Raw genomic sequence first — 11,165 nt, forward strand, 5'->3', positions numbered from 1 at the left:
ACTCCAAGTCTCAGCACAGCTCATTCTCCTCAAAGTCATCTGGAGCATTCCCACTTAGCTCTCAAAGCCTCCAGCATCTGCTGGGCTTCACAAAAGCCCCCTCGTGCAGAGAAGGATTCCTACCCACGACAGCTGCCTGCGCCGAGAGGCCTCCGCTTACGTCTCTGTCCGCGGGACCCGTACAGTCAGGCTGCTTCTGTCGACAGGATCGTATAGAGCGAGCGACAACAACACTGCCACGGCCTCGCCCGCCCGCCCCCTGCCCCCCCCCCCCCCCCCCCCCCCCCCCCCCCCGAGAGGTGAGAAAAACCTCCAGTGACACAAGGGAGCAAAAAATAACACATGTCGCTTCAAGACGTAGCGCTGTGTTTCGGAACTCTGCCAAGACAGGTAGCTTGTAAGTTTAATAATGAACATCAACACGGCTTTCCGTTTCCTGTGTATTTAAAAATATATGTGCGCCCAATGTCATTTTAGAATATACTTTTTAACGATTTCTGCCTGTTCGGTTACGAGCAAGGTTACTACCTTTCTGTACAGAAGTGACGTGAGGTAGTGCGTCTCTCTGCTGAGAGAAGTTGTTTACAGCGGGGTGTTTATTTGTATCCACTAGAAGGATGTTCTGGGAGGTACCATCAAGAGACATGACAACGAAAACACATCTAATAGTCAAAAGTGCTACGCGTCTCCCCACACGCCGACGACTCGAACCTCCGAGAGAGGAAGCGTGAAGGCCTTGGCACAGGAAAACAAACCAGCCTCTGTTCACGCCGGGCGTCGCACACTCCGGCAGAATCGACGAAACCCTTAAAACCATCCTGGAGACGGCGCCACGAAACGGGCCGGGCACCCGACACACACGGCGTGCGGCACATCGGAGAACGCGGAGCAGCGTCTGCGCGCCAACACGCCGCACGACGGGAACACGCACGACGTCCGCCCCTCGCCGGAGCTCGAGGTTCGGGCGCTGAGGCGTGTGAAGCAAATACCACTGGGGAAGAGGAATTTGACCTGTGACCCCTGCCCACGACCCATGACAGTGAAGCCTGTTCATTGGGGTGGCAGAGTAATCATTTCCAGAGACAGACAAGTGGGGCAGAGAGGAAGAAAAGGAGAGAGAGACAGGGAGAAAGAGAGAGAAAGAGAAAAAGAGAGAGAGAATGGCTACAATGAGATGTGTATTAAGAATCACACTGGCCAACGTACCATAAAGCATTAGCAAACATATCACACCGAACAGCCTCAAACATTCTAAAAGATACATAGAGATGAGACAGAAATACAGACAGACAGACTATATTGAGATTGAAATTATATTGAGATTTATATTGTTCGGCATTCTAAAATCAAATGACCTTTTTCAGTTATTTCCAGAACCACACATCAGTTCAAGACTGTGCTGTTATGGCCTTTCACAACATTCCTGCTTTCAAAGAAAGTATCCCAGGTCCATCCCAGGTCCATCCCAGGACTGTCCCAGGCCCATTCTCTGGCTTGTCCATCTTTAGTTCACACAGTCCTGGATGAACTGCAGTCCTGACAGTGCAGTCATTTTCATTACCTAGACTGCTCCACTATCAGAGGGCCACCAACCCCGCTAAACAGCCGTGGGCCTGCAATGAACCTGACACAATCGCAGTGAAAGGGAGGCCCCCTCGTCAAAGACCCCCCACTGGGTCACAGGTCAAGCAGGTCTTCTGCATGAGGGAATGTATCACCTCGTCTCCTGCATCCACTTAACTCTTTCACACACTCGAACGCCGCCCGTTCCTGGAGCGGCTGATAAGCCCGCCACGCTACAACACCCAGGCCAAACGCTCCTCGTCCTGACTGCAAAAATGAGAATGTAGAGTTCTAAATCAAAATCCATCTGAACCCAGCAGTTTTCTGTGGTTCTGGAAAACGACACAATGGCAGGACACATTGTGAGAAAAAAAAAAGATTCATTTATTTTCAGGCATTTAGCAGACAATTTTATCCAAAAATTATTTTATACAATTATGACGGAGTCCAACTTGATCAGCTGAGGTATAAGTAAGTTATAAGGGCCATGCTAGGGGCCCATCAGTGGGAACAGGACTACTCTAGTACCTCAGGACTACTCTAGTACTTCAAGACTACTCTAGTACCTCAGGACTACTCTAGTACCTCAGGACTACTCTAGTACCTCAGGATTACTCTAGTACCTCAGGACTACTCTAGTACCTCAGGATTACTCTAGTACCTCAGGATTACTCTAGTACCTCAGGACTACTCTAGTACCTCAGGATTACTCTAGTACCTCAGGACTACTCTAGTACCTCAGGATTACTCTAGTACCTCAAGTGCAGAGTTAGTGGTGCGTACCCATACTCATACTGGTCTTACTGGTCCATGGGTCATGATGAATGCCACTTAGTACAATGATAGTACCACTGACTACAAGTACCCTGAGCTACAACTGAGCTACATAAGCCGAAGCTCTCAAATGTCCTCATAAGGAGATTCTCTCCGCCGTTCTAAAGCTTCTTGGTGACAACGTCTGATGAAAAACAAATGCACTCCACAAATCAATGGAGCCGAGCTGAACCGCCTGCGAGGCTTGCGCAACCCTAACGCCTTTAGATTGATAACCTCGTATCTATAATCTTAACGCCAAACATCCGAAACAGAAATGAGAGTACTACACCCGTATCCAGGGCAACCTCTATCCAGTTAGCCCACATCACAGTCTGGTTCATCCATCACACTCGTCAATCACACTAAATCCCTCCTGAGTGAAAGAGCATAGAAAGCAATGAGGAGACATCAACGAGGTTGATTGACTCGCATTCGCAAAAGACGGAGACGCATCACGGGAGACAAATGAGACTAAATGAAATGAGATGGAGAAGCAGAGTCATAACACGCACTACACAAACCTGCCGAGTGAACGCTGCCCTCCCCCAAACCCAGGGACAGATCGATACTTTCATTCACATCTTTTAACGAGCTATTAATTAAGCGATTACCGAACGCTACCATCCCAACTTCAACCTTCTCTCCATGCTAAATGGAAGACACCAGTTGCACCGAACCGAACCCCCCCGGTCTGACCAATAACACGCTGATCTGGTTGTCACGGGGACCCTGCCAGCGTGCGCAGGCCTTCTGTCTCCAGGGGGCGTGGTTCTCCCTGTCTCCAGGGGGCGTGGTTCTCTCACGTACCCTTCACTGTTCATCTTACTTACAAGCCACAGGGTGAAGCTCCTGCATTATTCACCCTGCTCTCAGTACACAGTGCACAGCTGCCTAAAGGAGTTCTTCAACCGCTCTATCTAAGGAGGGAAGTCTGAAAAAATAAAGTGAAATACACAGTAAATAGTCTGCTTCTGAGATAAGACGGCCTGGACCATAAACCACAAACACGAACTGCTAAACATTAGTAAAAATGACTTAAGCACGTCTAACGGAGAAACAGTCACCAAAGGGGAAAGCAACAAAAAACAACACACACACACACACACACACACACACACACACACACACATACCCAAACACACACACACACATACACACACACACACACACACACACACACACACACACACACACACACACCCAAACACACACACACACACATACACACATATACACACACACACACACACAAACACAAACACACACACACACACACACACACACACACACACACACAAACACACACGAGGAAGAGGAGGAGGAGGGGTGAGGAAAACCTTGGATACGTATGCACCAACCCCCATACCACACACGGCTCTGTGGGGTTGTTTTTGTTCAAAACATTCCCAGCGCCTGAAGCAGAGCGTCCTCTCCACGTCTCTACCGAGAGCTCTGGACACACAAAGCTCTTCCAAACAAACTTAGCAGAATATGAAACACTGCTGGCCTCCTAAGAAGAACCAGCATCTGGTTTCACCTTCAGTCTCTTCCTTCACACGGGCCCTGAAGATGCCCCACTCTTCAGCAGAAGCTAGCAGCGATCAGAAAGGCACATCACTGCAGCGGCTAATAACACATGACTGCTTTGGCTGCGAAGCTTGTTCACACACACACACACACACACACACACACACACACACACACACACACACACACACACACACACACACACATCGTTTGAAGGTGCATGACTAAGCTATCCCGGTAAGAGACAAGGAAGGTACTATAGACTGTGACAGTAAGGAGCCCCCGCGTGAGCAGATGGCAGATAGCATCGATCGGATCCCACGGCTGATAAGGGCAGAGAGAATAGGTGGCATCCTGGAAGCGGAGAGAGACGGAGCGGACCGAGGCCCCGTCGAGCAGCCCGGCCCAGACCGGTCATCAACTAATGACGCCCACGTAAAACTAAACCAGCCGACCGATCCGCAGACGCCGGTGCTATCAGGAGAGTGGTGGAGTTCGCTTTCGAGGGGCTCTCACCCACATGGACGTGCAGCGTGATGCTTGCTTTAGAGGTTCTTCTGACGTTTTACGCTGAGAGTATGAAGAAAGCGGGTCAGTCCGCAGCAGGTCTGTTAACTACTGCAGAAGAGGTGCGAGGCTTAGATATATGACGGAACGCAAACACTGGGCATCGAGTTAAAGCTCAGCGTGACAGACTGAGGTTCACATGAAAGGAACTGTACAAACGAGACTAAACACTCAGAGTTTACAACTCAGTCGAGTCTGATGTGCTGTAGTTCTGGGCCACAGCGTCCAGCAACTGGAGCAAACGGAGAAGTTCTTCCTGTCTGGACTGATGTCCTAATAAACACAGCAAGCAGCGACTCTGTGACCCTTCGGCCCATCAAACAACCCCCATCATAACTCTGAATAGGAAAGTGCAGTAAATGAGCTCTAAAGAGTAACAGCAGGTCTAAGCAGGTTCACACAAATCTATGATCCGCATATATCTGGTCAGATTTTGTTTACCTTAGAGCAAACAGACATGTAATACCATGTTGTGTTCATTCACAAGATGTATATTTTCATATTCTCAGTGGTAAGCAAGCACCATCTGCCCCCCTCCCCCCAAAACACACACACACACACACACACACACACACACACACACACACACACACACTTCAACAGACAGACAGACGGACAGTCAGACAGACAGATCTAGAAAATTGAGATGAGATATAATTTCATTATCTTTCCCTGAGATCTGATACCGACAAATTCAAAACACCCCAGGCCTGGTTCATCTTCAGAGATGTGTCAGTTTGAAGTCTCGGAAGATTTGCAACAAAGAGATCTGGTGTAATTCACTGGGGTTGTAAATTAAATAGTTTTTGTCTAGTGATAAACCGAATCTCCGCGTGCCCTACCAGTGACTTTTAAGCAAATTAAAAAGCAAAAGAAAAACACTGCGTCTTAAACGCGTCTCTAAACATACAAACAAAGCGCATGGAGGTGTGATTTAATATACCCACGTTTTCATATTTTTGAAAACTCACAAGCTCCAAGGTGAAGCTGTCAGGGGCATTTAAAACAGCTGTCAATCACAGCGCCGGAAATAATCCACAGATCATACAGTTGAATCAGATTATTGTGGTCAGAATGAGTTTGTTTGCCACACACGAGGCCACCAAGACGGAACCGGGCGTGATTGTGAACCGAACACGTTATTAGACAACACCATCACCATTTACATGATTTACTAGTAACGACACTGTTGTATGTCACCTTGTAGCCTTCCTGGGTATCAAATATCTCTGAAACGTCGTGACTTAAATATGATTAATATTGGACTGGCAACATAAAACTAAATTTGAGTATTTTAAAAAATTGGGTTCCGTCAGCAAGCGCGGGAAGCCGGTCCGGTTCACGTGGGGCTCTACGAGCATCGGGTATAATCTGATGATAATCTAATTATAAGTCCGCAGATGTTTGACCCGTGAGACACATTAGTCCGGACACGTCCCGTCTGAAGTGGACCGACCGAGTGTCTTCTCCTCACCGTGAGCTCACGTTACCGGTGTACCCGGTTGAGGAGCATTACCGCGCGCTCACGTCGATCACGTCTGACGCTCGTGCGTGTTTCTCACGTGCATAATCCACACCGGCTCGCTCCGATGTCCAGATCAATACACCTGGCTGGACATTACATCCTTTATAAAGTGGGGCAGTAAGGTCCAGGAGTGTGCGGACTCATGCCCAGAAACACTGAGGTCTGTCATCCACATTATCGCAACTGGAGTATCTGATATTTTCTGCAAAATATGAGATTATATTGAATCTGGTTCAATATTGGAGCGTAAATGCAGATTCTGCGCTACTAACTCTGGATGTGAGCTGGACGTGTTGCTCACACATCTTCACCCATAGCGCAGCGTTACACTGAACCTACTACTATTAGAAATAAAGAAATAATAGAGGAAAGGCCACTCGCCGTGAGCACCACCAAGTTGGTCCAAACGGGTAAAGGGGGGTAACGGAACCAGGACTCAACCCGATCCGTTAATTACGCGTGGCTGTGCACGAATGCAATAAGGAACCGCTATCTGTTGAATAACCCAGATAGTGCCTGCCACTGCATCTGTGTGAGGTCTCTGGTTTCCTAAGCTGGTTCCGTCACGTTTCCTCCACACATTTTAACCCACATCCAGTTTTCTTGATTCCCTCCTGCGCGTCTCTTAAGATGTTCAACGCTGGCATCCCACACACACATAAACAAGAGTGATGGACCCATCGGGAGGATGATGGGAGAAACTTGGCGCTCAGGAGGAAAAACCCAGCACCTCCTCTTTCTGGCTATTACGCCAGATGTGTTCGTTCATAATAAATAAATGTCGTGAACCCTCACCAGTCGCATCTCACACACAGACTGGCATCTCGCAACATCTCCCTCCTTCTCCACACATTTAGGGTGTGCGTCTCACCCTCAAATGAACACTCGTGTGTGTGAACGGCCCATTATACACAACTGCTGTTCTTCTACTTGCTTCAGCTTTGCTATTAAACCAAGAGGAACAAGGAGCAAGTTTCTCCTAATGATCATGGATCTTCTCCACCAGCCCGGTAGCTGCACGAACTACAGCACAATGCGTCAGTTAATGACCAGCGAGATGCCACAGTCCTACTCAAACATGCATTTCTTGGTTCCACTGTCGCGATCAGACGCAAAGGCGCAGAAGAAACAGGGTACGACAGAACCGGACCGAAGCTGGACCCGAGATCTCAAAAATTATTCCTTTCTAAGAAAAACAAAACGGTCCCAAAAGTCTCGCCTACGTGTAAAACACTGCAATGTTACTTACGTGAGTTATCGGTCACCAGCCTCGCCGTCCTTTCCATGTTTAAAACCTTAAAGTTGTGCGCATTCTTCTCCGCGACGTCCCGGTTCCTCCGCGGCTCCGCGCTCACTCCCCGAGTGTGAAGCGTCTCCGCGGCATGAATGAGCTGGAATGCGGAGCGACGTCCTAATGGCGAGGCAGCCTCGTTCTGAGCGCCAGGAATGCGCAGCGCGCCGCAGTACCTCCCGCGGCCGCTAGGGGGCGACGGGGCGCACGCGTCAAGCACAAGGACCGCATTTAGAGCTCCGTCCACAATGGGTGCCTGTGCGATATCTGCTGTTTCATCTCTATATCTGTCGCCGAGACCGCCTTTTGTTTTAATGTGAACTGATTAAACACATCTCGGAGCAGTTCAAAATTCTCATGTTTAAAGACGGTGCCGACAGCAGTATCATACAGGGCAGGTTTTTTCCCTTTTCTTCACATATTTTCTACTAGCTTAGGGAAGAAAAGTAAAACACGACTGTGAAGCAATGGTCAATAATCCTCGGACTATAAGCGAGGATTGTAAATGTAACTACATATCTTTTATTTTAGACTATTTTTATGTCTTTGTCTATTTGTTAGTCTGTTTGATTTGCTTGCTTGTTTGTTTGCTTGTTTGTGTGCGTGTGTGTGTGTGTATAAAATGTATTTCAGGAATAACCCTGGCACAGACTCAAAATTGAGTTCAAGCAAGCCCACCACCACATTATTTATACCTTGCTCTTCCTGAGTATTTAAGATACATACATATAAATATAAAAATGCTAAAGATGAACTTATCACTTGGTCAGCTAAAGTTATGCCAGGTTTTCTGTTGTTAGTTCACGCTGACTACAATTCTGTGCAAACCGGTCCTCAATTGTCCAGCCTCTAGGATGAATGCCACGTGGAAAAGACACAACAGGTTAAATGTACTTGATTACTGTGGTGTTCACCTAGCAGTGGGTCACGTGTGACGCATGTTTATGTGTGCAGGGAGTGCTGTGAGTATCTTGCAATCTCTGGTACTGTTGGTATCCTGCAGTATGGGCATCTATCATGAAGAATGCGGTTTGGGGCCTAGGATCAACAGAAACGGCTAGTTACAAGCACCGAAGTACTGCTAGTGAGACACACGTACGTCTGTCTCGTCTTTCTGTAGAGATTACAATAAAACGCACGCCCGTGATGTCAGTCTTTCGGGGCACATGCACCTCCACTCATGCAGGTCCACTGAATAATATCCGTTCATGCAGTGAATAAATGCGGAAAATAGGGCAAAACAAACGAAGGTAAAGGTGAAAGATGTTATTCAAACAGCAGAGTCCTCATGCTGTCTGTGTACAGCAGAAGGACTGTGTTCTTAAACACCACGCTCTGCGAAACTGCCGGCTGACATTCTGAGGGTCGGTACATAGGAGAGCACTGCATAAACACCTCACACAGCTTCCGTCTCCGGGGTCTCGGGGGGCCATCCTTTCTTCTGGTGTAGAGGGAGACTGTGTGGTCCACGAAAGTGGCAAGAAGCTGCTTCAATAGCACTCCCCCTATCTGCAGATCGCGCCGTGTGTCTTTAGCTGTGCGCCACACGCCCAATCAGGAAACGGGTCCCTGCTGAAAGTCCAATTAGAAACGGGGGCAACCAGCTGGTGCCTTGTAAGTGCAAATGCAACAGAGACATTTGAATAGCCAGGCCCTCCCCTCCGTGTGTGGCTCCGCCTTACTCGTTTCTGACTGGGACTTACATGGTGACATGGTATTATATTTACACACTGACTAGGCTCTTTCTTGAAGAGTAATTTGTTTACGAATTGGTCAGGAGGTCCTGTACTCAGTTCAAAATATGTGTGTGTGTGTGTGTGTGTGTGTGTGTGTGTGTGTGTGTGTGTGTGTGTGTGTGTGTGTGTGTGTGTGTGTGTGTGTGTGTGTGTGTGTGTTATTGTCTCACTGGTTTAAAGAAGTCAGTTTTTATTGAATCCTAACAGGAATATGAATGTCACCATTATGCAGTGCCCTGTATGACTTCAGTTAGTGATTTGTTTCTTTTCTTTTGGACTTGAAAGCTTCTTTATATAGACAAATGATGTTAGAAACCATTAAAATGACGAAGTAGCAGCAGAGGAAGAGGAGGAGAGGCGAAACGCCGCCGTCTCCGCCGCTACCCTGAAGTGACATTTTGTGCGGAGAGTGCAGGTGAGAATGAGCGGGTCAAACGGAGAGCACGTTCTGATTACGGTTCTGAGGAGGCGCTTTATTGGAGTCAGAGGGTTCAGCGGTCTGTGGGCGCCGGTGAGAGAACAGAACCGAACGGAGATGCGGCCACAGCGTCCCACAGGCCAGCGCGGAGCACGGCGTCTTAGAGTAAAGACGCCCGGCGTGTTAAACATAAAGTGATCTGAAGCTGTGTGAATCACACCTCGGTGGAAAAAAAATAAATCAGCCCATTGTTGTTGGGCAGGTAATGCGGATGGATCTAAAACTTTGTTCTGTGTTTGAGCCGGTGTTTCCGTGCGGCTCATTGCCAGATCTTTCATACTTAGTTTAGTCGCTTTCCAAACTCAGTTTTATTTTCAGTGTCCCAAAACAAATTCGTCCACGGCGGGTGCTTTCGTGGGCTGCAAACTGCCGGCACATTCGTGCGTCTTCGCATGTTTACGTGACCCAGCACACACGTCCTGCCGTGGTGGGCGGAGCCACATGTGGCCATGTACCGCCCCCCGGTTTCATGTACCGCCCCCCTTCCGGTTTCACGGCCCATGGTTTGGCCAGAGTCTCCTTGCATTCACTGGGGTTCAGAGAGTTTCACATGCTGCGAGGCTGTTTTCAATGCCTGCCTCCTATCTGCTTGGTCCAGCGCTGCCTTGATGTCAGGCCTGCGTTTCCCCCACATCCACCACTACACCCAATCATAATTAAAATCTTGTAGGCAAGCGAAGCCAGGGAAGCTAATTAGGGACAAACACGCTTTTTCTCCCGCTCAAATCAAAAAGGAGAGAAAAGTGTAGTCTTCCTTCATACTTCTGTCACACATGGAGGAGGCTGGTGGTGGGGGGGGGGGGGGGGGGGGGGGGGGGGGTGTGGGGAGGGGGAGGGGTCACATGGGAGGAAAAAAAAGCTTTTATCTTTTAGCACTTTTTTTGGTCTTTTTCTATTTTTTCTCTCTTTTTTTGATCATGGTGAAGATCACAAATATTCCTTCCTGTTCCTTTCCTTCGATCGGACTCTCTGGATGGGTGCGTGTGGGGTGGCGGGCGGAGTAATTAGGTGTCTGTGTGGAGAGAGTGGGCTAAGGAAAATGGAACAAAGACGTGGGGTGTTTGGCACTTCCTGTGCCAAAAAGACAGGTCGCTGTTAAACGAGGCGCTTCTTCCCCCTTTCTCTTTGTTGCCGGCTGGGTAATTACGGACCGGGCTCACCCTCAGATGTGTGTTTGTCTCCGTGCCGGTTTTTCGTCTCCGCGGCATGTGTGCGCAATGCATCATAAGGACGGAGGTTTCTGACACGAGAGTCGTCTTTTGGTTGTCTTCCAGGTCGGTCGTGAATTCCTCACCTGGATTTATGGGCCTTGGGACAGATGTTGCTACAAATATCGGAGACACCGAGCTGGCCTCCCGCTGACGGGCAGAACACATTCCTCCCCATCACTTAACAGACGTTAGAACTGGAACTCTCTCTCTCTCTCTGATGAGCACCAACCATGAATTTGTGAGGCCATTAGTTATAAACTGCCTGATTGCTAAGAATTAACCCTGGACTGGGAGGAAAACCAACTAACCTGTTGCCCCTTTCCTGGAAAAGACCAAAGGTGGTGTTCTCCGCCTAGAGCAGCGATTTTTACTGCATTGTCCTTTCTGTGGAGCCAGGACAGCAGTTATGACTTCACCATGTTTTGTGAGTGCCAAACTATTATTAGGACCA

The 11,165-nt window shown here is 48.5% G+C and overlaps 1 protein-coding gene across 1 annotated transcript in view; it reads right to left on the reverse strand.

Moving 5' to 3' along the window:
• Positions 1–7,427, reverse strand: part of plxna1a (plexin A1a) — a 144,744-nt gene extending 137,317 nt beyond the window's left edge. The window contains exon 1 of the mRNA XM_076984675.1: positions 7,248–7,427. The gene's annotated coding sequence lies outside the window, so the exon portion shown is untranslated. The remainder of the gene's footprint in view (positions 1–7,247) is intronic.
• Between the last annotated feature and the right edge of the window lie 3,738 nt (positions 7,428–11,165).

Source organism: Brachyhypopomus gauderio, chromosome 21, assembly GCF_052324685.1.
Source record: "Brachyhypopomus gauderio isolate BG-103 chromosome 21, BGAUD_0.2, whole genome shotgun sequence".
Taxonomy (NCBI): Eukaryota; Metazoa; Chordata; class Actinopteri; order Gymnotiformes; family Hypopomidae; genus Brachyhypopomus; species Brachyhypopomus gauderio.